Raw genomic sequence first — 27,312 nt, 5'->3', positions numbered from 1 at the left:
ATTGATGCGTGTTTGGAGAGCCCTTAGGGTTGGGGGTCAACACAACATGAACTGTATTAAAGGGTCGCGGCAATAGGAAGGGTGAGAACCACTGGTATATGCAGTATTAAGCTAACTGAACTGTATTGATTGCTCTGAACAACAAGCTACAGCTAGTCCTCATTTAACAAATGTAATTAGAACTGGAATTTCTGTCACTAAGCAATGTGGGTATAAAGCAGTGCAGTGGAGGTTCTGGCATTTCTGGTTGCCATTATTAAGCGAATCCCATGTTGTTAAGTGAGAACGTCATATGGTCACCATTTGTGACCTCCTGCTGCCTTCCCATTGCCTTTTTGGGTAGGAAAAGAAGGTTGCAAATGGCAATCACATGATGACAGGATGTTGCAATGTCATAGTTGTGAGCCAGCATACAATTGCCCAGATCACATTTACATGACCACGGATATGCTGCCACCAATGTAAGTATGAGGACCAGTCATAGGTACCAGTCATTCAGTGCCATCATGAGTTCATTTACTGAATGAGTGGTTTTGTACATTGATCTGGCTTAGTATGTAATAATATAGTGGGTTAAGAATTTCATTATTCCTTTTGTTTTATATTGACATTTGTATGCTGCTGCTTCTGGGTTATTGTGGACTCGTAGAATATAGTTGCTAAAATCTGGGACTAATCAGAAATGAAAGCAGATTCTTCCAGTGATATTTTTATAATTGATGATGTCTGGATGATACCTGTTTCAGTCCTAAAGGTGAACTTGTTATTGGTTGTTTCAGAGAATGACTTCTTAGTATCTGGTTACAGAATATTTTACCAGGGACATTAACTTACCATTTTTGTCCCAGTCATTAATAATAATTATTAATAATAATAATTCTAATTTATTAAACTTGTATGCAGCTCAACTTAAAATAAGTAAAAGATGGTAAGTGTGTAGACCTTTTCATAGGCATTTGAAATTTGTAAAGTTTAAATTTAATCCCTTTTACTGTTGCATTATTTGAATAATGTTGCAAAACTGGATGATGTTTGCTTGCTTAGTATTTTAATACATTTAAGATCAAGAGTTTTTGTGTGTGTTTATATGTCTTATATAAGCAAATGAAAACAATATTTAAAATAGGAAACATGAGAAGTAAACATACTTTTTTTATATATTGTTCAGGAGAAGAAAGTAATGGACCTTTGTTTGAAACTACATCAAATACAGAATCAGAATTTCCTAGCAATTCTGAGGTAAGCTTTAACTGTGGATATAAATGGTTTTATAAAATGAGATTGGATATTATTGATGGAAATTACTTGAGATAACTATAAATATTGCCAAACCTTACCCTTCCAAACCAAATTTGTATGTTTTTTAATTATTATTTATTTTAAAAATACTATTTAAACATACATTTATGATAATAAGATTGTCAATTCTTGCTGGTTGTGGCCCTGCAGAATTTTATATTTGTTGACTTTCAAGTAAAATGTAATTAGCAGTCTGCAATCTAGCAGTAGCCATACTGATAAGCAGCCATTCATAATCTTCTGCTTTCAAAAAAAGATTCCAGTTCTTTCAATTCCAAGCCAATACATCTGGAAGAGACCATATTGAGCAGAACTGTTTTAAAATATATTTTATTATTATTATTACTCCCCACAGTTTGTCAGAATGAAATCGTACATGCATATCTGATTGAAAATAATATCAAGTTAATTGTTGGTATCAGTACTAAGTGTCCATAGTTCAATAAGGGATCTAAATTTTATCCCAGAATGAGTTCTGAAGTACTAAGTTGTACTTTAAAAACATCATTAATGGGGGTAGATGACCTGTAATGATGTTCAGCTGTTTCATTGCTAACCATTTGCAATATTGTATTTATTTTCAACATTTGATAGCTAATGATTTTTTCTTTCCAGTTTGGGAATGTGTGTGCCTCATGTTCATTTTACCATTATTTCCATTAATTTGAGTTAATTTATTTTCCTTTTAAGTTAAGTCAATCATATAAGTGTGTACTAAACACAGCATTTTTAACTTGTTAAATAATATCCATTCCATCAATTCTCATATATTTATGTTACTTTTAAGGCATCCTTAGATTAGTTCCATAGAGAATTTAAAAACAGCACTAACACCTTGGCCAAATTATACCAACGTTCACTTACCTGAGTAGAAAATGACAGTGGGTGCATTTTCATTATTTATCTCTATCAGATATATTAAAAAACAGACTGGCAACCTCACCTCCCATTAACTATAATAGGATTTTTTTTATTTTTTTTTCTCCAGGTTGTTTTGGAATGGGATCATTTAGCCTGGACTGGGTATCTCTTTTAAGGAGAAACCAGTTCTTGTGTGTTCCGTTCCTGTTCATACCTGTCTATGAACTTCCCATTTCAGACAATTCCACTTGTAAGAGTTAGTGAGATAATAATAATAATAATAATAATAATAATAATAATAATAATAATAAGAAAGACAAAAAAGTCTGGATAGTGGACGTGGCAGTGCCTGGAGACAGCAGAATAGAAGAGAAAGAACTGGAGAAGATAACAAAATACAAAGACCTACACATAGAAATAGAAAGACTGTGGCAAAAGCAAGCAAGGGTAGTACCAATAGTCATAGGCTCCTTGGGTGCAATCCCAAAACAACTGGAGCACCACTTGAACACCATTGGCATTGACAAATTCGCTATTAGTCAATTGCAAAAGGCGGCCTTATTAGGAACTGCTTCCATCCTGCGACGATATCTGTAATACCATCAAACATCCACATCTGCCTATCCCAGGTCCTGGGTAAGGACTCGATAGGTAGACAAAATGCCAAATCCAGTCTGAACATCTGGCTGACTGTGCGATGATCGATAATAATAATAATAAATGGCTTTGGAAGAATATCTGAAGAACAATGATGAAGATGCACTGAAATTAGTATATCAGGAAGGCTTACTAACTACTGGAGAGACCAAACTGGCCTACAAGAAAGACCAAATGAAGAACAGAATAGAGGCATGGGAAGACAAAGCACTACATGGCCAATACATGAAAAAAATAGCTGGGAAAGCAGATAATAATAAAACCTGGCAATGGCTAAGAGCAGGAAAATTGAAGAAAGAGACCGAGGGACTAATTCTGGCTGCACAAGACCAAGCCTTAAGGACAAATGCATACAAAGTCAAAATTGAGAAGACAGCAACAGACAGTAAGTGCCGCCTATGCAAAGAAGCTGAAGAAACAGTGGACCACTTGGTAAGCTGTTGCAAGAAGATTGCACAGACTGATTACAAGCAGCGGCATGACAAAGTAGCAACAATGGTGCATTGGAAGATCTGCAAAAAATATCATTTGCCTGTAAGCAAAAACTGGTGGGATCATAAAATAGAGAAAGTCATAGAAAATGATAAAATTAAACTGCTCTGGGACTTCAGAATTCAAACAGACAAGCACCTGCAACATAACACCCCAGACTTAACAATTGTCGATAAGAAAGACAAAAAAGTCTGGATAGTGGACGTGGCAGTGCCTGGAGACAGCAGAATAGAAGAGAAAGAACTGGAGAAGATAACAAAATACAAAGACCTACAAATAGAAATAGAAAGACTGTGGCAAAAGCAAGCAAGGGTAGTACCAATAGTCATAGGCTCCTTGGGTGCAATCCCAAAACAACTGGAGCACCACTTGAACACCATTGGCATTGACAAATTCGCTATTAGTCAATTGCAAAAGGCGGCCTTATTAGGAACTGCTTCCATCCTGCGACGATACCTGTAATACCATCAAACATCCACATCTGCCTATCCCAGGTCCTGGGTAAGGACTCGATAGGTAGACAAAATGCCAAATCCAGTCTGAACATCTGGCTGACTGTGCGATGAATGATAATAATAATAATAATAATAATATAATATAATAATAATAATAATAATAATAATAATTATACCAATAGTCATAAGCTCCTTGGGTGCAATCCCAAAACAACTGGAGCACCACTTGAACACCATTGGCATTGACAAATTCGCTATTAGTCAATTGCAAAAGGCGGCCTTACTAGGAACTGCTTCCATCCTGCGACGATATCTGTAATACCATCAAACATCCACATCTGCCTATCCCAGGTCCTGGGTAAGGACTCGATAGGTAGACAAAATGCCAAATCCAGTCTGAACATCTGGCTGACTGTGCGATGATCCATAATAATAATAATAATAATAATAATATAATAATAATAATAATAATAATAATAATAATAAACAATAACCATCAAACATCCACATCTGCCTATCCCAGGTCCTGGGTAAGGACTCGATAGGTAGACAAAATGCCAAATCCAGTCTGAACATCTGGCTGACTGTGCAATGATCCAATAATAATAATAATAATAGCTTTCTCCCTATGCAAATATCATTAGAAACAGCCTCAACTCTTTTCCTGCCATAGGAAGCAACCTCTTTGTTATCTTAACTTTCACCAACTTTCAAAAATAGGACTGCTTTTTAAATCAACCTAAATCTATTTGAATTTCCAACTATAGAAATGGAACTATGTATTTCCTAACTTGCTTTAAACAGAGTCTGAAAAGAAAATTGACTTGATCTTGAAGGCAAAGAGAAAAATAGTAGCTAATATTATCCCCTGCAAACAGCATAGTTCTGTCGTGCACCTTGATCCGATTCTCTTTACAAGTTAAATTCCATATTTTGATGCAGAATTTACATATGGAAATGGGGATAACTTTTGAAGAGGCCCAACTTTCTCTAACATTAACCGCTATATTAGCCAGACAGTCTCTTTCCCATAGTATACATTCATCAGCATGCCCTGAGATTAAAATTTACTGTTTTATTTTGGAACTACTTAATAGAAATTTCTTTGATTTGCATATTTGCTTATGTACATTCTTTACATTCAGGGCTATGGAAAATGATATTAATAGAAGGATTTATCAACTAGAATATAATATAAATTATATAATTCTAAAACAAATCAAAATATAAAAAAATACATTTATATAAATGTGGATAAAAATGGAAGGGAAAAAACTTTAAACATCTCAGATTGTACACATATTTTTATATAAATAATTAACATAAGTCAACTTGTACATCTCATTTGTTTCCTTAATTCACAACTTTTCAGACTTAGAAGTCACAGTGCGATTTGGTAAAGTTTTGAACTACCAAAGTTAAATACTTTTGTTAATATTTTAACTATTGACTTTTTGAATGTCTCACCAGACTTCATACTTACTGTCTTGAAATTTCCTAAGAGAACATAAAGATCAGGCAAGATTTGAATTAATTTTCAAATATTATATTCTAGATACTAAAAACAACAAAAAAAAACTATACTGAAGTTTCAATCAGATTAATCTACAGAAGTTAGGAAAGGGAAACAAAATCAGTGCTCATAGTAAGATGTGGGAAAAAGGAGTGAAATAAAAATAGAGATGGGAGGCAAGGAAAAGATCAAGATAGAAAAAAGAAAGGATTCAAATCAGTGAAGATTGTGGTAGGTGGAAATTGGTGTTTGCAGTGAAGGATAGTAAGAGAAGATGGCAAAAGTAGGGGAGCAGATTTGACATGTTTTAATTTGGGATAGACAATGGAGGAGGATTGGAAGCAGATGAGGAAATGTGAATGGCTTTATTTTAAGGTGGATAAGTGAAGCGTCGGGATAAGGCAGTGGGAATTGGACAGCAAGATTGGATAGCTTTTGGCTATAAAGGCTGGATACACATTTATAATAGTGTTAAAAGATCAGAAATTTCTAGCTCTTTAATTCTAGTTTATGGACAGCAAGTTATATGGCCTACAAGATAAATTATGGAAATATCATTAGGAGAACACATTTTATTCATAATACTTATGACAATGTAAGTGGTGTTGCTCAAATTAGTTCTGATAGATTACTAAATATGTATACTTTGCTTTTTACAACAAATTCTCTGCTTTTATTTTAAGGAAATTTGTGAAAGTACAGAGATGTTCATTTATTTAAGGGTTTTTCAAACTAATCACGCACTAATAACATAGGTCTAGTTTAATTTTTGCTAAAGAACACTAAAAGAAAATGCATGTTTAATAAAAAAAATAATCATTCCCCAATACATATTCATGAAGTTAATATATCTAGGCGATTGTTTCAGTTCCCCTATTTATATTTAAAACTAATACCTCAAGCATTTGTTCCCTTTTTTCTTAATGTGCCAACATCACTTATCAATGTAATTCACTTTGTTATGTTTAAGTGCTATAGCAGCATTGGCACTAAATTATGTAAATAACTTTATTGTATTGAATTCAACATCTTCTTGAAACCTGCATTAGGTTTCTGTTTTATAGGGTAATATGGATTGTATTCCAGAGACTGCTAGACCTGAACATTGAATATCTAAATGAAACAAATTTGTGTAAGAATATTTAAAGAGCTCAAAAATGCCATGTCAATACTTTTTAATCGCATCCAAAATGTATTATTGAGTCATTCTTTATATAGCAAGCTTTTAAAATTATAATCCTAAATGTTTGACAAAGTAGAGAAAATCCATGTCAAACATAAGTTATTAGTAGATTCCTATCTAGTCTAAATACTTAAAAGATGACAAATGGCTTAAGTGATCCATAGTTGTTTTAAGAATTAAACTGGGAATCATTCATCACAGCTTTGAACCATAAACAACAAACCAAAAAATGCCACAGAGTTTTATGGTTGCTGCATTTTTATAAGCATCCTGCTGCTTTTGCACCACACTAACAGCATTATATTTTTCCATGATGCCACTGGCAGGGCCTAAGTACCACTGAGACCACAGTGCTCATCTCTGACCTTCAAGGGGTAAGCAGCTACAGGGGAAGTGGTTATATATTCCTGCATGAATGGTATTGTGCTCTCCGTTTGCCAAAGTGCAGCAAAAGAAAGAGAGAGAAAGAGAGAGAGAAAAAAAGATTTTTCCAGTTTTCTTTCAAAGAATAAAATTTACATTTCAAAATTCAGGTGTTTTTTGAACACCTGATTTCTTCAGTGTGGCTGGAGAAGATTTGAATTGCAATTATAAAAATTCCCAGTTATATGAGAAAATATAGTTCCGACATGAATGAAAGGTTAGAGGTTAAGTAAACCAGTTTGTAGGTTTCTACATTTCTGAAATAATAGTTTTGTAAGGGGTTATTGCTTAAATACTACTGATTGCCTCACCAAAGCTATAATCCTCTAATATTTTCCACTGGAAGATTTTTGGAAAAAAAATCACTAAATGTATACTTGTATACAAAAAATAAACATCTTTGAAAAGTCTACCTAATACTGAAAACTGGAAAGGTTTTTATTTTTCTTTTCTTTTTTTCTTTTTAGTGTTTGATTTTGCTTTGGAATGAGTTTACATTAAGGGTCTGGAGTCTTTTTTAACAGATCTTTGGCTTGTTTATTAACACCACATTTATTTCTACAGCAGTGAAAAATTGCATGCACTCTCTAAGTAAACTACTTGTACATCACTTCCCTGTAAGTTGCAGTGAAGGATCAAGTTTATATTTTGGGGCAGGGGGATTCTGAGTGGAATAGTTTTAAAGCTGAAGGCCAAACAAGTATAATATAGCTTACTCTTAGAAAGTAAATAATTTCTAATGAGCAAAAGCAGGATAAAATTGTATCTGTTTTGATTACCTCAATGTATTCAGAAAATAGACCTAAAATGTATATTTCTTTCTTTTAGAAGTAATTTAAATGTAATTAATTCTGATATAATACTTCTTCAGCTCCTCACATGGGTAATATCTTGGTAATATATATTTTCTATTACTAACTTTTGCCATGGGTCTTTTGGTGCATTGATATAACTCATAGTTTTGATGTGGGAGCAGAGTTTTTCTATTACTGCCTTAAAATATTATATGGTGAAAAGTATAATAATATTGAAAGAAAATGAAAGTAAATCTTAAAAAGCAATTTAATCCGTGTTTGTGTTCTCTTTATGAATCTATATTTGAAAGGCTGGTGAAAACCTTTTATTAGTAAAAAACCATGTTGGTTTTTTATTAAGGTTTATATAACTTTTTATGTAGCAAAATAATTAAACTATGCAGTGCTTTTTTCAAAAGTGTAATAGGAACATTTATATTCTTCTGGTTTATATTCTAATATCTTGAAAAATATTGAGAGACAAAACAGCACAAAAATGCCCCATTTTGTGTGTATGTGTGTGTGTGTGTGATATAAAATGATATTAATGTGTGATGTGTGTTGACATTTTTTTTAAAATATAAGATCCTAATCTAGGAAGACGTATTTTATTATGTTAGTGAGAAGTCTCTTGTATTGCAAAAATAATACAATGGCATTTTATCTTATAGGAGAGGCACAAAGGACAGTACAATATTAAAATATTCATTTCTGAGTTTTCACTGGACATTGACAATCCACCTTTTGCTTAAGGCTGACTTTACTTAAAGACAGAATCTAAAATCCTCAAGATGCTCTCTATTGCCCTCTGCAATTGTACTAAGTGCTGGATTTTCATAATTCTGATCATAACTATATACTTGTTTCATAGCAATGCAATAATATGCATGTTTGCGCAGAATAAAATTTCTTGGAGTACAGTAGGACCTATTTTTAGATAAGTATATATGAGACTACAACTGAAAAAAAACCTGATGAACCTATCACCCTTCTAGTAATATACTGGCAACGTACATGTGGAGAAACAAATAGCATTTGCTTTTTTTTTCTACTATTTTTTTCCTTTGAAAAACAAATAAATGAATCATATCTCCTCACAGCAGAGATTTGGCAGCATGTGACTCCTTCAGTCTCTCTACCTTCAATTGCTCTAGACTTTCAAACCCTGCCACATTTTTCAGAGTTTTCTCATTCCAGGGTAGAAAAAAAGCAGCCATTGAAGTTACTGAGAGATAAATGGAGATTTATCCAAGATCAGATTCCATCTCCTAAATCAGATTTTTGTTTCTGTTGCCTCAGAAGTTAAAGCCACTTTACACTAAATATTGATAAATGTAGCAAGGTACACATTATAGCTTATTTCAGATTTATGGATAAAGAAAGGCCAAGTATTTAATAATATTACATTTTGATGAAAACTAAGGTCAGGAATAAAATAAGACTTACCCTATAAGACAAAGGACATAATATGTGACTAACCTTGCATTATCTCATAACTCTAAAAACACGGAAACTAGCTCTGAAGAATATAACTTCTCCATGTTGGTAACAAGAATATTATTATATAGCTCTGAATGAATATTGTTCTTTGTTGTATGGATTAATTACAAAATATTTAATCTGGATAGGATCATAAAACGAGTCTTATATTTGTTAAGAAACCAACTTCTTATATAACTTTCTTTAACTTAATATAAAGGTATAATAAGTAATTCGGGAAGTCTATAAGTACAAATGTGGGTCCTCAAAAGTCAATGTCCATTCTTCTGGCAGAACATCATTCATTCTTGTTATAACACCACCAGTTGAATCCAAGCTGGTAACTTCTATCCATGAATAATAAATATGAAAGGGTTATGAAAACAATGACTCTACATCTCCTAAGGAGGCTGTGGATGGCTATTCTGAATATTACAACGCCTTTTATTTCCTACAGATTTGTTGAAGCATTCCAAAATAGCAGGACTGCAAATTCTGGCAGTTTCATTTCTAGCATATTTGGAGGACAACAGCTTGTAGAAGGCTTTCTTGAAGACCTAATATAGGCATTTCTTGCCCCTTCGTTTCCTTCAGATTGTAAAGTTATTCAATAATCTGGGGAAATTACTTCAATCCCCGATCATACAAAGTTGTAGAGTTAGGTGTTTTTTTTAAAAAAAAAGAGAGTTTGCTCATATGTTAACACCCTGTTGGTTATTCCAGAAGTCTGGAAGGAGATTCAATCTGTTCCTGAAACGACGTCTCAGGGTAAACCATTGACAAGTTGTACCACTAACACCTGGATGGCTGCAATGATAACAAGCTTCATTATGTGATGTCTCTCTTTAATAGGGAACAAGATGAAGTAATGAATTTTAGCCTGTACCTTAAACAGATAAATATAAATCATACACACTTAGAGAGAATTCAGTATCTGTCAAAAGATAACGATCCTAGAGCTGTCTATATAGCTCCTGTTTCATTGAAAGATATGAAGCAGCTTTATGTTATAACTTTTTAATTGCTAAATTTATTTTGACAATTGAAAAAAATGTTGCATTGGAATAATTCTTGACATAAAATGCTATTTAGTAAAGTCTAGCATTTTAAAAATAGGTATAAATCACTTAGATAACAAATATGAGGTTGTGAATCCAATTCTTCTGTAGCCTATACTCAGCCTTATAGTGGTGCTCTCTTATACATAGGGTAAGTGCCTTATATTTATTCAAACATGATCAAAGGGTAGAAGGGCTGCAAGAACCTTTAAAGATTATTTTATCTTACCCCTAGCCTAATGGAAAAAAAACACTAACATGATGCTTTTAGATAAACCATGACATTGGTACCCTTAAGAATGAAGTCAGCACACCATTTTTATTAGCATCCAAAGAAGTATTATAGAATTGTGGAGAATCAGAAAATAATGAGTCATTTATTCCAAAGGGTTGAACGATGTGATGGAATATGCAGTTGGAAGAGTGGGAATAGGGGAATCTCAGCATTCACACCATAGCTTCCCAGTCTATGGAGATTCTCAGTTGTCCTGGTCGTAGTTATCCCAGAGATGCTTTTTCACAAGGCAATTGGGCTTTCTTGTTTTACTTTGAAGACATTTCGCTTCTCACCCAAGCTTCCTCAGCTCTTATTGGATGGTGGGGAATGGAAAGATTTATACTCCTGCAGACAGCTGTTCATTTGCATTCTTTTAGCGAGTCGTTAATGTTACCTGGAGCCTTCTTGGAACTATTGAAAGGACTGTGTTGTAGACTGGAGATAGATGATGTCGTATCCCTCCCCCTCTGTTGAAAGAGGGCTGTTCAATTTTGACATAGATCCCACTGGTTTGAAAGAGGGGTCAAAGAGGCCATCTGTGTCAAAATTGAACATCCCTCTCTCAACAGAGGGGGAGGGATATGACATCATCTATCTCTAGTCTACAACACAGTCCTTTCAATAATTCCAAGAAGGCTCCACACCCATTTGCACTACTCAGGTGACCCTGAAGATACAGATAAGCTCCAAGTAGCATCAACAACTTACTAGAAGAATGCAAATGAACAGCTGTCTGCAGTAGTATAATCTTTCCATTCCCCACCATCCAGTCAGAGTTGAAGAAGCTTCTTGGATGAGAAGTGAAACGTCTTCAAAGAAAAACAAGAAAGTCCAGTTACCTCGTGAAAAAGCATCTTTGGAATAACTATGACCTGGATGACTGAGAATCTCCATAGACTAGGAAGCTATGGTGCAAATGCTGAGATTCCCCTATTCCCACTCTTCCAACTGCACATTCCATCACATTGTTCAACCCTTTGGAATAAATAACTCATTGTCTGAACCATTTGGATTCTCCAAATTTAGTTCTGAAGGAATTCAAAATGGAAACCTCCAAAGTTTGCTATCTTTATTCCTCAGTGGGACTGAGAGAGAGTGCCTAACCCAGCCAATTTCATGCACAAGGCAGGACTAGAACTCACGCTCTTCTGGTGTATAGCCAGCACCTTGGCACTACATTGAATATACTCAACAAAAAGTCTTTAACTGAATCTTTCCTTCTCCCTGTTTATACTTCCAATTATTGCAAGACCCTGAACCTGTCCCAGAAGGTTGCAAGAGTTGATCCTGGGACACAGCAATGGTCATAAATATGAACTGGTTGCCATGCATCTGAATTTTGATCACATGATCATGGGGATTTTTTCCCTTAAAGTTTTCTTAGGATTTTGTTTTGTATTGTTTTTAGTTTTATTTTATTTTATTTAGAAAGTCCCAGAAATCTCCTTTTGAAGTTCAGAAATAGCAAGTAAATTACAAAGGGGGAGTTTACCCAAATTTATTACAGTGTGATTGCTACTAATCACTTTTTGAAAGTAAGAAATATATTTAAAAACAAACAAACAATATCAGACCTGTGCAACTGTAAATACTTTTTATTCCCATAAAATTTGCAGTCAGGTAGATTTCATTTCTGCACATCTTGTTTTCCTAAACTATAATATTATAGCACTTACTCTTTATTTTCAAAGCTGCTTTTATGCTTTCTGCTTTCACATGTTGTCACTTTATCATCTATACAGTAAAATGTACAAAATTGCACTGGACTAAAATACTTTGGCAACATAAAAGAGCATTTCAAAGTAGCAACTCTGTGTCCTCGTTCAAATGTATGTTGACTAGCTTCTTTACTCTATGGTGAATGTGTGAGTCATAGTGTAGGCTTCAGATGTTACTGTTTAATAAATATCTTTATAACAGAGTGACTTTATTGTGGCAAACGTCTCTGCATTTGTGCTTGCTTATTTATGAAGAAAGTCAGTCATGTCAGTGTTTGGCTATGCAAATATAAGAAAAATATTTTGTAACTGTGTTGCAAATATCTGTCTGAAAATAAATGTTATTTAAACCTTATTTGACCGTAGTCTTTTCCTGAAAGTTTGAAAAAACTTAGATACATAAGGATATTTAATATATGTACAATGGATGCTGATATAGTGATGCTTTCTGTTCTATCTAGATTGATAAGAGACATCAAAGCAAGGATTCTGTTTTCTTCAGAGATGGTAAACGGAGAATAGACTTTGTACTTACTTATGTGGATGACCCAAAAATTGATGGAGAAAAAAAATTGGTAAGCACCTTTTATTACTTCTAAATTTAGGACATAATTTTGCTTTTTTATATGCCAGCAACCTGATATAAAGACTATGTACAAGTTTTGATTGTATTTTACTCTTGAGTTCTGTTCCTGCCCTGTCATGACACAATTCTAATGGGTGCTCTTTACAAAGAAAATAATTCTTTTTCATCTCTACAAACCAGGATCAGTTTTTTTTTCTAAAGTTGTTGTTGATGTAATGTTAAAATAAATTATGTTTGATAATACTAGTTGTGCTGCATGCAAGAAAAGAAAGCTAGATTCTTTTTTTCCCTGCCAAAGTTTACATCACTGCTTGCAGGCTTGAGCGCTCTCTTATAGACTATGCAAGGCAATGCCCTTCATCTAGACAAGATGCTTCATGTTAACAGTACTTCAACCTGATGTATTGTATTTTGTGACACTTTTTTCAGCCCCTAAGATTTCCTGTGGCTGAAAGATGCTTCTGCAGTTTCTGATAGCTTTCTCTTACCTGGTATCCTCAAATATGTTTCCCTGGCTAAGGATTATTGAAGTCCAGAACACCGGGCAACATCAGGATAGGGAAACAAAGTAATTACTAGTCGTATGGGGGGAAAAATTCCCTGTGTGTGTATGAATACAGTTTGTATAGTTGGAAAAATCATTCAAATACCAGACACATAAGTCATAGTTACTTCATGCTCTCAGGAGCTTTTCAGTTTTCTGACCAACTGCTTCTCAAAGGCATCTGTACTCATAATATAGAAAATCAAATAGATCTATTTGATTTCAGTTTGATCTAATAGGATTATTTTTTTTCATTTTAAGACAAAGTAAAAAAAATATCCATAGTATTTTCCTCCTAATTATTTTTCTTTTTCTTATGTTTCCTATGGGAATAATGACATTTTGTACATTAGTTAGCATGGAATAGTACATTTAATTATATCTCAGGGGCTGCCACAAAGAAGAGTGAGTCAAACTATTCTCTAAAGCACCTGAAGGCAGAACAAGAAGCAACAGATGGAAACTAACCAAAGAAAGAAGCAACCTAGAACTAAGGAGAAACTTCCGTAATTAGAACAATTAATCAGTGAAACAACCTATCTCCAGAAGCAGTGAATGCTCCAACACTGGAAGTTTTTAAGAGACTGGACAGCTATTTGTCGGAAATGGTATAGGGTTTCCTGCCTGAGCAGGGGGTTGGACTAGATGACCTCCAAGGTCCCTCCAACTCTATTATTATTATTATTATTATTATTATTATTATTATTATTATTATTATTATTATGGATCATCGCACAGTCAGCCAGATGTTCAGACTGGATGATGATGATGATGATGATTATACCTCTTGTTATAATTATGCTTCTGTTTTAAGAGAGATAGCATCTTGTTTAGTTTCAAAACTGATGTACCCTATAAACTTTCTACAATATGGAAGCATCTTGCACATACAATCATGTGGAAAAATAAATATACCCAATGTAAAGTTTTCTTTTCTTTTTCCTGTATATATTAATATTTTATCTTCATTCAAACTGTATATAAATATAGGATGATATAATTAAACAAAAAAAACTTATTCATTAAGGTCTTTTCCTCAGTCAGGAACTTCAACTGCCAGAATTCCATAGCTAACATGACCACTGATGAGAATTCTGAGTGTTGAGGTCCATACTCCCAGAACTATTACTGGAGACCGAGAAATGCTGGCCTACCTGTTCGTAAGGAAACTGCGGTTTCGTTAAAAATTAAAGTTAAAAATAATTCCTCCTAGATCAAATATCCATGTTTGTTTTTTAAAGCCATCTCTTATCAGTTGTCTATTTCTTTAATTGTTGATTTTTCTTTGTTTTATAGTTGGATTGTGTATTTTTTTTGATTTTGCAAGCTATCTTAGGGGAAGAAATGGTTATTTATGAATTTTATATAGCTGTCCATCTCACAAAAGGTAACTTTGGGTGGCAGACATCAGATGAAAAATGTAAATACGAAATTGATATTAAAATATCATAAAAGTTAAAATTACAATTCCTGAGAGAGTAGGAACACAGATTGTGATTCATGAGTGGAATCATCTAAATAGGTCTCTGGTTCCACCATAGCCAAATCTTAAGGGCTTTTCAGAATCCCAAAAAAGAATGTTTCATAAGGTTTAGAATTTATCTAATTAATTACTTAATTGGTGAGAAAACATTTATGTAATGTATTTATTTTCCATAAAATCTTTTCCAATATATTTTTGTTCTGTACTGTACTATATTTTGGCAGCACAAGACTTGGCAATGTTCTGTAGATTAAGAATAAAAGCATTCTTGGAGAAATATATGCTGGGGGCATATTTTAGAAGTTTATTTTACATTCATATTCTGCTATGGGAACAGTTAAATAATTTTGAAAAGCTTCTGGAAAAACATATTGTGCTGAACACATGAGTAAAAAAATTTGGGGAACAAAGCTCAGGAGGTTAAGCATTTACCCAAAAGCATATCTGAACCAAGTTGGATTAAGAAAAACAAGATAATGTACAGTACTTTAGCAATTTGCCCAAGATTTGATATGTGAACAACTTGCTGGCCATTTTTTTTTTACATATCTATTTGTTACTTTGTGCAAACTGTTTTACAGTTAGAAAAAGTCTATGTGTGCAATTTGAAAAGACCATTCTTAAAATGACTGGATTTCAAAGCTATACTCTATGCCTTTTTACTTTAATATGCTTAATGAAGGCAACCTTTTACTTTGATACAGTATGCTTAGCCATTTTGTCTCCAAAGGAGAAAAACATGGGAAGGAAAAATTAGTTTCAAAAAATAGTTTTTAAAAATTAGAAATAAGTTTTGCAATCTTTCAACAAATAGATTCCTTCAGAGTTATGAAGTTTATTTCTCATTGGCAATGTATTTAAATGGGGGGGGGGGTGTTCCAACAGTACAATTTTTGAAGGACCTCTGAATCCACATATGCATTTAAAGTGAGCATATAACTATAACAGCAGTAGGTGGCCACTAATTTTGTTTCATACTTTTATGGAATTATTCAGCTTGAAGGGGATTCAACTGAATCATTCCATCAAAACAGGTCTAAAAACAGAAGGGTACCTTTTCATTATTGATTTAGTGTAACTATACTATTTCAGTTTAGAAATGTCTTAGTCCCACAATGATTTTCTATATATGGGTAGCATATGGACTGAGAAGTGATCCCATCTCAGTGCTTCCTAAGGCAGAAAATTCTTTGTTTCAAGTGCAAAAGAGGGTTACCTTTGATAGCTGCATCTGAAACACATTGGAACCATTTTGCATATGCCTAATGGCTATGCAAGGTCTTCCTGACTTTGCAATCTAACATCTGTCCTGGAAGGAAAAGTTCTATTCCCAATTGTCTAGAGCTAATCTACATTTTATTATAAATTGGCATCTATTTAACACATTGTACTTGTGTTAAATTGGAATTGGGGATGAATTAGAATCACAGCACAGACAGGATTCCTGCCAAACTGTTGATCCCCAGTTACCATTTTTATAGAGGAAAAACTGCCTTGCCATCACTCATGATTCTGATCTTTTTATATGCAATGCATAAACACATCAGGTTGCTCTGGCTTTTGTTGCAAGCTGGTAGCCCCCTGAACTCTATAATACAATAAAATAACACTTGGACGTCTTCTAGTCCAACCCCCTGCTCAGGCAGGAAACCCTATACCATTTCAGACAAATGGCTGTCCAGTCTCCTCTTAAAAACTTCCAGTTGGAGCATTCACTGCTTCTGGAGGCAGGTTGTTCCACTGGTTAATTGTTTTAACTGTCAGGAAGTTTCTCCTTAGTTCTAGGTTGCTTCTCTCCTTGATTAGTTTCTATCCATTCCTTCTTGTCCTGCCTTCAGGTGCTTTGGAGAATAGCTTGACTCCCTCTTCTTTGTGGCAGCCCCTGAGATACTGGAACACTACTATCATGTCCTTCTCTTCATTAAACTAGACACACCCAATTCCAGCAACCGTTCCTTATATGTTTTAGCCTCCAGTCCCCTAATCATCTTTGTTGCTCTTCTCTGCACTCTTTCTAGAAATACAACTGCACTCTTCAGTTGTGTTTCCCCATAGTTTGTTTTATCTTGTTCTCCTCCAATGTCTGGATTATGACCTTCATAACTTATCAGGCTGTAAAAAGGGCAATGGGAGTTTTGCCCTGTTTGCACTGTTAGTCTTGCAAGATTCTGTTAATAGAGCCTTACAATAAAATAGAATTAGAGAATCTGGTCATGTTTCTTATCTGGTCTACCTGGAAAGGTTGACAACAATCTTATTTTTTTTAATAGCCTGATAAGTTAGGGAGGTTCCTTTATCTGCCTGTAATGCAGCTGAGGGTTTGCCCTCTCTTAGCTGATCATTCCCTAGGCACCATTTCCTCCTTCCATTCTATCTCCCAAGGTCATTTCCACATTTCATTATAGAAATAAATGACAAAAAGATTATTAAAACTGATTTTACAAAGTTATGAACAGACTAAAGATCCAGATAAATTTGAAATATTTGGAATTGATTATAAGAAACCTTCCTGTTGAAAATGTTTTGTTTTGAATTAAAAACAAGGTACACCTTTAAAAATTGGGCATTAGAAGATACTAGAATATTACAGTTAAAGGAGAAGAATATTCAAAGTCAACTTACTAATACAGAATGAAGCAAAATGTTTTAATTTTGGATATTTTGGAACAAGAGACTCAGAAGTTAATTTGAAGAATATCTACTTCTGTAGATAAAAATGGTTTAAAAATGTTATGGAAGAGGAACAAGTATGGCATGATTGAGACTGATTTCAAAGTGGATTTAAAAATGGTAGGCTACAAGAATCACATAGAAAAAGAAGTTATACTAGAGATACAATAGAAACTGGCTGATAGCTTAGTAATTGAAAGTTTATACAAATAACGAACTAAGAGAGTGACCTGGATAATTTTCCTATATTGGATTGGCAAAAGAGGATTGTTAAAATTTTGAAGAATTTTGAGAGAAGGGACCAAAAAAAAAAATTGTTAGGAAGAATATAATATTGGTTTATGTCATCAGGGCTAAAATAGATGTTAAGTGTTGTAACCCTTAATAGACTTTTGCTGACATCAGGATTGAAATGACAATGTTTATGGATTTGTTTATAGAAAAAAGATATGATATGGGAGATATATATATAGTGCATGTGTGGAGCAAATATACAGGCATATATATATATGTTTTCTGAGGTTTTCGCGGGTGTTTGTATGTAGGTCTTTGGTTATTCGGGTTTTCTCCCACGTAAAATTGGAAGTGTCTTGGCGACGTTTCGACGAAGTCTCATTTGTCATCTTCAGGCTGGTGCTTTCGGCTTCGTGCTTCTAGGAATATACCCGTATTTTCCGGCGTATAAGACGACTGGGCGTATAAGACGACCCCCAACTTTTCCAGTTAAAATATAGAGTTTGGGCTATACTCACCGTATAAGACTACCCCTCTTCCAACGCACACCAAATAAAAATTAAAAAACATCAGATTTGATTTCAATATGGTAATTTTAATTCAAATGCTTATGACATGCAGGTACTTAGCAGAAAAACTGTCATTTATAAACATAAGGCTGTCATCAAACATATAAACATAAAACAGTGCAAGTGGATTAAACTTTTCCTAATTCACTCTAAAGCTGAAAGGAAGGATAAGACAATAAAACCATGGGAGCTGCCATGCTGTTTGTTTTCTAAGCTGTCAACCAAACTGAACTGATGATGATAGGAGGAAGATAAAAAACAATAGAAAGAGCAAGTGCCGGGCAAGTCCCTGGCGAGTCAGCAACGCCCATCATAACTGCAAGCTATTTTTACAGGTTTTGCTTGCGTGACAGTTTCCCTTTAAAAGCCTTCAAAATCATCCTGTTCATCATCTGATATCATAAAAATATCAATGACATCTTGTGGTACATTTGTAAGGCAGTCATCATATGGATCGAATTCCGTATCAGATGGTGTGGTCTCAGCTTCAGCTTCCTCTTCATCTTGCCACAAGTAGTCATCCTCCATACCATCTAATGAATTTGATATGCCACACTTCTTGAAAGACTTGATTACTGTTTCTGCATCAATATCATTCCAGGCTTTTATGACAAACTTGCACAAAACATCCAACTGTGGAGCACGCATGTTTCCTCCTTTTGTGAATGACTTTTCGCCGCTAACCATCCATTCATTCCACTGTTCTCGAATGCGATCTTTAAATGGCTTGTTTAGGCACACATCCAGTGGCTGTACCAACGATGTCAATCCTGCAGGAATAACTGCCGCATCTGTGTTTATTCTTGCAAGCCTCTGCTTGGTGCTGGGAGTTAAATGAGCCCTGAACATATCCCACACCAGTAGACTACGTTTTTGAAGAAGTCCACCTGGTCGCCTGCTCCATACATTATCAAGCCATAGCTTTACCCCTTCTTCATCCATCCAGCCTTTTTCATTCACATGTACAAAACAACCAACAGGGAACTTGAGTTTCGGCATTGTTTTCTTTTAAAAATAATCATTGGTCTCAGTTTGGCACCATCAGCTGTGCATCCTAGTACCACTGTAAAACTGGACTTCTCATGTCCTGTTGTTTTAATTAAAATTGTTTTTTCACCTTTTTGATGGACAGTTTTATTTCCAACCATATCAAAATTCATTGGAGTTTCATCCATATTTCCAATACTACTTAACGCATAGCCATGTTTAATGCGCTGTTGTATTACGTATCGATGGAAACTAATTACTTTGCTATCAAGATCTGCAGGTAATTTGTGTGCCATTTTTGTCTTTTGCCTCAGTACCATATTATGCCTTTTCAAGAATCTAGTACACCAAGATACAGTGGCCTTAAATCTGTTGCTGTGATCTGGGTTAGATTTGGCCCACTGAAGTGCAGACAAACATATTTTATTTCGTGTCACTACATAACCATTTTGGCGATGCTCATTCACCATGTCTGCTACATGTTTTTCAAGTTCTGGCCAATGTGGGGTGCCTCTTCTTAATGCACACTTACCCCTTGCCATACTCTTTAATGCTTTTTCATTTGCTTTCCAGTCCCGAACCATCTTTTCTGTTACTCCATATTGTCTTGCAGCAGCGCAGTTATTATGTTCCATGGCAAAGTTTACAACTTTAAGTTTGAAACTGGCTTCATATTTCCTTCTTCTTGCTGGTGGAGCCATGATGGCATCTTGACTGTTGGACATTTGTATACAGTACTGTATGTACTGGTGCTCTACTGTATGAACTGGTACAGATACTGGTGCTGTACTGTACCGGTACGTACCCAGTATACAACAACCAGCCAATCATGGCAAGCGATATACCTTATCACTGGCAAGCGATGTACCTTACCGGTGATTGGCTTGTTGTTGTATACAAAGCCTGGTTGGATTGGGTGGGTCAGCTCTCCCTGCCTGCCCAGCCCTCCCTGTCCTCTTATATGCCCTAGGGAAAAAATGGACATGCTAATACACCCTTTCGCTGAAGAAGGGGAGAGGGAGGGAGGAAAGGGAGCGAAGTTTTCTGAGTTCTCATTGGCCACCTGTAAGCCCAAATGAGTACAGTATTCTCTCCTCCGCAGGCGCCCTTTTATGCCAGTGCTGAGCGTGTGTGTGCGTGTGTGTGGCATGCATGCGACTCCCCCGGGCTGCGCACCGGGATCTCCGGAGACTGGATCTCCTCCTCTTGGTCTTCCATCCCACATGCGCGCGCGTGCACACACACACATGCCTCCTTTCCCTCTTCCCTCTCCTTCCAATCCTTCCCAGCTCAGAAAGCAGCGAGGAGAAGCGTGCGCGCACACACACACACACACACCCTCCTTTCCCTCTTCCCTCTCCCTCCAATCCTTCCCCCCCACCCTGATTTCCAGCTCAGAAAGTGCAAAGCAGCGAGAAGTGTGTGTATGTGTGTGCGTGCGCGTGGCCTCCTTTCCCTCTTCCCTCTCCCTCCAATCCTTCCCCCCCACCCTGATTTCCAGCTCAGAAAGTGCAAAGCAGCGAGGAGAAGTGTGTGTGTGTGTGCGCGCGCGCGCGTGGCCTCCTTTCCCTCTTCCCTCTCCCTCCAATCCTTCCCCCCACCCTGATTTCCAGCTCAGAAAGTGCAAAGCAGCGAGGAGAAGTGTGTGTGTGTGTGTGTGTGTGTGCACGTGCACACCAGACTGCCAGAGACACTTAGGGACAGGGAGCACAATGAGAGACAGCAAGGGAAAGAGGAACTTGCCTTACTCTGTTTCCTGGAACGCCATGGAGAGAATGGCACGTCAAGCGGAGGGGGGGGTGACGCCTCTGCTAATTGCTTTTATTCACCACAGGCCAGATGCTGGTTTGCCGGGCGGGGGGTGGGGGTGGGAACAGCAAGTGGGAGCCTATGTAAAGCACTGGGAGCAACTCACTCCCAGTGCTAACTTTGTTGCTGTATGGATTAAAGGCCATTCGCTTGTCATTCATTCCTGTTTGTCGGCTCTTTTCTGGGCACCGAAGAGGACGCGCTGACAGATATTTCAGTAGTTGCTTGTTGTAATTTTTAACTTATTTAAACCTTGCTGATTTCTGTACAAAATGATTCACCTGCTGAAGCATGCATATCTGCATTGGCTATTCATGGCACATTAATGAAAATTAAGGAGTGAGATAAGGAAAAAGTAATTTTTGTGCAGTACTGTAAAAATGGCTATTGATTTCCAGTAAGCACGCACGCACGCACGCCTCCTTTCTCCCTCCAATCCTTCCTTCCCAGCTCAATTTCCAGCTCGGAAAATGCAAAGCCTGTGTGTGTGTGTGTGCGTGGGCGTGGCCTCCTTTCCCTCTTCCTCCAATCCTTCCCAGCTCAGAAAGCAGCGAGGAGAAGCGCGCGCGCACACACACACACACACCCTCCTTTCCCTCCTCCCTCTCCCTCCAATCCTTCCCTCCCACCCTGATCTCCAGCTCGGAAAGTGCGAAGCAGCGAGGAGACAGATTGAGACCCCCAGGCATTTATCAGCCTGTGACTTCAAGTTAGCAAAAAGCAGCTGCAAACCACACGCGTGGTGGAGGTGAGCCGCAGGGACGGATTGCTGAAACAAACAGCTTAGAGTTTAATTGCTCTTCCCACTGCCACTCTACCAATCAAGGACTCTTTTTGAGTGAGGGGGGGAGAGAAAACTTGATGAGTAATATACCAAACCACATGTGTAAAGGAATAAAATAGAATACCCGTATTTTCCGGCATATAAGACGACTGGGCGTATAAGACGACCCCCAACTTTTAAGAAGGTTTTTGTGTCTTAGAAAGTCGTCTTATATGCCGGAAAATACGGTATATATATATGTATGTATGTATGTATGTATGTATGTATGTATGTATGTATATATATTCATTCTTGCATTTTAAGAGAAGATGATAAATAACTGAAATTATTTATACTTGTGATGAAGGGGAAAATCACTATAGGTTTCTTTTCTTTTTCTTTATTTTATTCTAATAGTAAAGTTTATTTTTTTTTACTTTTTATTTTTTCTTTTTATTCTTTTTTCAGTTTTAGTTTTTATTGCTGAAAATCTGTAATAAATTTATTTATAATGTGAAACCAATATGTGAAAGTAGTATATTCTTATCTTATATATTTTATATACAGAAATGCTGGACTAGAAATGGAAGTTGGAATTAAAATTGTATTTCAGGTCTGCCAATAATATCTTTATAAATATCGATCTTACTTTGCTGGCTAGAAGCGAGGAAGACTTACAGAATGCCTTTTCTCCAAACCGAGCAGCCAATTCAGCCATCGCAGCATTTTCACGAACTTTCCTCCGTTGTGGGCAGTGCCGGATTTTTCCATCTTTCTGCATCCAATAAACTCACTGCTTAGCAACATCCCACTGGAAAAAAACCCCTCTTCCTTATACAGGTTATCCTCGACTTACGACCACAATTAAGCTCAAAATTTATGTTGCTAAGCGAGACGTTTGTTAAGAGAGTTTAGCCCCATTTTACCACTTTTCTTGACACGGTCGTTGAGTGAATCACTGCATTTGATAATTTAGTAACACGGTTGTTAAATGTTGAATATTGAGAGTGCCAAAGCCAATCATTATTTTTAAAAAAGAACTCTTATCTGACAAGTGGAAATACCAATCTGGTAAAAATAGGTGAAGAAGTATTTTCTGGGCTCCAAACCCCACAGGAATAGTAACCATTAAATAATATGCTTCTTGAGAGAAAGACTGACAAATTTGTATAAGCTATTAAAGTAAAGAGACTTTCAATTGCCATTGAAGGCAAATATTGTCAATGCCATCCTCTTTTCAGCTATAACATATGGCTGTGAAAGCTGACCACAGAAAGGCTAAAGAAGGAAAATGACTGGATTCTGGTGCTAAATAGTATTTTGGATAACAAGTGCAAATAATTCAACACTGAAATAAAAACAGCTTATATGAAGGATGAGTAAATAAAATATTTTGGACGCATAATGTGGAAGCAAGACTTTTTGGAGAAGATGCTTGGAATGGTTGGAAAAATCAAAATCAGTTGAAAAAAGGACTTGCAAAAAAACCCCTAAGATGGTTAGATAGTATCACTGATTTCACAGGCAGGAGTTTACAAGAATTCAAAAAAGCCATTATTGACAGCCCTGGTTTATTCCCTCCCAAATAGAAGCTAATAAACAAAAAAATTCTCACTCACAAATCATCTATTGTTATGTATATTTAAAACTAAAAACACGGATCACCAAGACTAAAACATTTTTAGTCTTGGTGATCCGTGTTTCTAGTTTTAAATAAGAGTATCCGAGACTCACATTTCCAGGACTATTTTAGATTGTTATGTATACATCCAAACTAGACTGTGTTGTTTCTCTGGGTCATATATGTGTATTATTATTATTATTATTATTATTATTATTATTATTATTATTATTATTATTATTATTATCATCATCATCATCATTATTGTCATTGTCATGTTTATGCAGTGTATATTGGAGCTGATTACCCTTTGAGAGTTGTATGCAATAGAATCTTATTTTAATATATTAATGTATATTTAAAGTGACAACAAAGTTATAATTCTACTCTACTAAATGAAGTAATAGCTATGGTATCTGCAATCTAGACAATCCCATTGTCTAGGGAAATAGAATAATTTTAATTTGTCAATGGAAAGTATTTATTTTTATTTAATGGATGCTCAAATAAGGAGTGGAAAATTTTTGAGGGTTAACCAAAGAATATCAGTGTATAAGAAACCTTGAAATTAAAATGATGTTATCTTTATATTTCTTTTTGTGATGTAAGCAACAAATAGACCTCTTTGATAATAAAGCAGTTGATTAAATTTTCACTAGAACTTTAACCACTGCACTTGAAAACCTGTTTACTTTAATGGTGTTTAAAAATCACAATTAAATATTATCTTGAGGATGGGCATACCTATAAAAGATGATATCTTTAATTTGCAGATAAGCACCAATAAATAGTTATTCCATAATCACACTACTACGCCTACTTTGGCACACCTTGTCTTTGGACTAGGCATGAGCAGGTACTTTGTTCTTTCTCCATGGAATATCAGTGCAACTGAAGTTTGCTTTGTTCTTAGCACCATAGGAGGTAGAAAGAACTAAATATTCCACCTGTCACTGTTGGTTTGTAAGCAATGTGTGATTACATCTATTTAAACAAGTCTTAACTACTTCCTTTAGAACTGTCTCTGCTTATTGGGCAGTAGCTGTAAGCTCCTTAAAAGATCCCAGGAACGTCCTCTCCTACATTGAAAAGTTTATCGCTGCCTGAGCCCACCTGTTAGACACCATCCTGGAGGCTTTTACCAACCAGGAGGGATGTGGATCTAATTCATAGATGGTTGCACTGACTTCTTCCTTATAGATTTGGATTCACTGGTTTCTGTTGCTTTTATCCATTTGCAGGTACAGTATACGGGTGCCTGTATATTTGCTCCACACATGCACTATTTCTGTCTCAAAGCAATAAACACATAAAAAAATGTAAAGAAGGACTATGTCAAAAGGAGCAAAACAGGATTGTGTTGTGTTCTCTCGAGTGCAGAACAAGTGAAGGTCGCCTTCCCTCAATCCCAGTCCAAGGGGTAACAAACAGAATACTCATGAGACTGTGATATCAAGTACATCTTTGTAGTCATCTATCCAGAATGATTGGACATTTGGGAATGGTTGGGGATGATAATAACTCACAGATGGGGTGGCACTACCCCAGACAGACCGGTCCATAACATAGGGGTGAACTCACACCTGCTTGAAGAGCAGGGGCACTCATGGCTAGGAGAGCCTTTACACAACTTCAGGTTGTGTATCATTTGCGGCTTCTCCTGGATCAGGAGTCCCTGCACTCAGTCATCTCTGGTCATCTCATGCTTGGATTACTGAAATGCACTCTACATGGGGCTACCCTGGAAGAGCATTCGGAAGCTTCCAACTGCTGCAGAGTGTAGCAGCAAGGGCAGTCTTTCAGTGTGGGCCCATGTTACACCACTGTCCCAGACCTGCACTGATTACTGGTTTGCTTCTGGGTGCAATTCAAGGTATTGGTTATTATCAATAAAGCCCTGTATGGCATATGGGTCCAGGTTATTTGAAGAGCTATCTCACACCCGTTCCAGCAGAGGAGGCAAGCTGCAGATCCTATCAGTCAAGGAATGCCAGCTGAGGAAGTCTAGGAGAAGAGACTTTTCTGCCATGGCTCCGGCCCTTTGGAACATTTTGCCCTGAGATGAGATTGGTTCCTGTTCTCCTGACCTTCCACAAGAGCCTGAACACCTGGCTTTAGCCAGTTGACTTGGAGCCCTAGTGGGAGAATTTCATACTGGAGATGGTCTATGGCAGGGGTCTTCAAACTTGGCCCTTTTATGACTTGTGGGCCAACTTTCAGAATTCCTAAGCCAGCATGCCTGATCTATGGTTTCACCTCTTTCCCCCCCCCCATATATTCTCCTTCCTTCCTCCCCATCTTTAGTTATAACTTGTAATTTGTTGTACTTTTAATGTGACTTTATATATTTATTCATATATTTATGGTTTCATTTTAATGTTGTAAGTCTCTTGCCTTTTGGTGATATGGGTGGCAAACAAATTTAATAAATAAATAAAAAAGAGAAATGAGTGAACTTGGTGATAATCAAAAAAGACTGGACACAAATAAGCTTTATGTTGCTAGTGAATGGTTGATTGTATCTAAAACATATATTATGGAGGCATAATGTTTGCATCTAATTCCCCAGATTTCTTTTACAAAGGTTTAAGCATATATGGAAAGAAAAAAAGGGGGGAGTATAACATGTAGACTTACAGACTTTTAAACCAGAAATTCATTGTGATATATACAAAATAGCTTCCCAAACAGATTTGTAGAGAAATGGTACATTTAGAATTGGGGAAATGTTATGAATCTCTTCAGACTTGGTTTAATGTCAAGGTGCCGACAGACAGAGACAAATAAAGCAGAGACATTCTAGAGCAGTGGTTCTCAACCTTTTTAATGCTGCGACTCCCAACCGGTCGTAAGTCGAGGGCTACCCAACCAGTCATAAGTCGAGGACTTTCCCTGCCCCGGCTGAGGCGTAGTTGGCAAGCGGCAGAGACGGCACAGGCCAACCACCGGCTGGGCCACCAGCTGGCCCAGCCCAAGGGAGGTAAGCACCCGCCGGGCCCCATGCACGCCAGCAACCCTCCCTGCGCCCGCCGGCCTCCCACCCCTGCCCCTCTTTTACTTACATTTTTAGTAATTGCTCATCAGGGAGGGGTGGAAACTTCCAGACAGCTCGCCTTCACTGCAGACAACTTACAGCACTGTTTGCAGACTGGGGCTTTTGGCGGGCTCAGCAGGGCAGAGACAGCCTGGACAATTCCTTTTGAAAGCCAATAGAATTAGACTATTCAAGAGAGTCTATTCTATTGGCTTTCAAAAGCCAATAGAATAAAAGGGAGTAGCACAGCTAAGGAAAAGGGGGAAAAAGTGGCGGACTGCATTGTTTGGCGACCCCCGTGAAATGGTTGTTCGACCCCAAATGGGGTCCCGACACACTGTTCTAGAACCGCTGTTCTAGAGAAACCGTCCTCAAACTGGTATCCATCATAGTTGCTGGAATAAAATTCTCCATCATTATCAATTTTCTTGGCTATGTTGGATGGGTAGGGATGAAGAGTTATAACTTAGCATGCCTGCGGAAACTTCCTTGGGAGAATGAAGACAATTACAATATATTTAGAACTGTTTGCTTTGATTTGAAAATGTATACAGAATGTCAGAATATCACTTTTCTTACAAATTATTATGGAGAAAGCGATCTACACAAGGCAAGGTCCAATGAACAGCACTAAAAGGCATAAGGTCAAAGCAAATTGAAAAACCAGGAGACTGTGACCTTCAGCACAAAGCCAGCTGGCTCACCCCTAGGAAGCCACTTCCAAAACTCTTGCCAAAAAAATCCTGCGTGCATGTCCAGGACATTGTCCAAACTGATCTACAGTCATGTATGCGTGCACACAA

The 27,312-nt window shown here is 36.5% G+C and overlaps 1 protein-coding gene across 1 annotated transcript in view; it reads left to right on the top strand.

The window, feature by feature from the left end:
* Window positions 1–1,173: 1,173 nt before the first annotated feature.
* The window catches only part of LOC120318208 (anoctamin-5-like), a gene marked incomplete at its 3' end in the record, with an annotated part of 39,659 nt that continues 13,520 nt past the window's right edge, over window positions 1,174–27,312 (top strand). The window contains exons 1-4 of the mRNA XM_039365619.1: window positions 1,174–1,239; window positions 6,787–6,834; window positions 9,880–9,924; window positions 12,671–12,784. The remainder of the gene's footprint in view (window positions 1,240–6,786; window positions 6,835–9,879; window positions 9,925–12,670; window positions 12,785–27,312) is intronic.

This window comes from Crotalus tigris, unplaced genomic scaffold, assembly GCF_016545835.1.
Source record: "Crotalus tigris isolate CLP2741 ecotype Arizona unplaced genomic scaffold, ASM1654583v1 scf7180000020136.56479, whole genome shotgun sequence".
Taxonomy (NCBI): Eukaryota; Metazoa; Chordata; class Lepidosauria; order Squamata; family Viperidae; genus Crotalus; species Crotalus tigris.
This window is presented reverse-complemented; position numbering and strand designations above follow the sequence as displayed.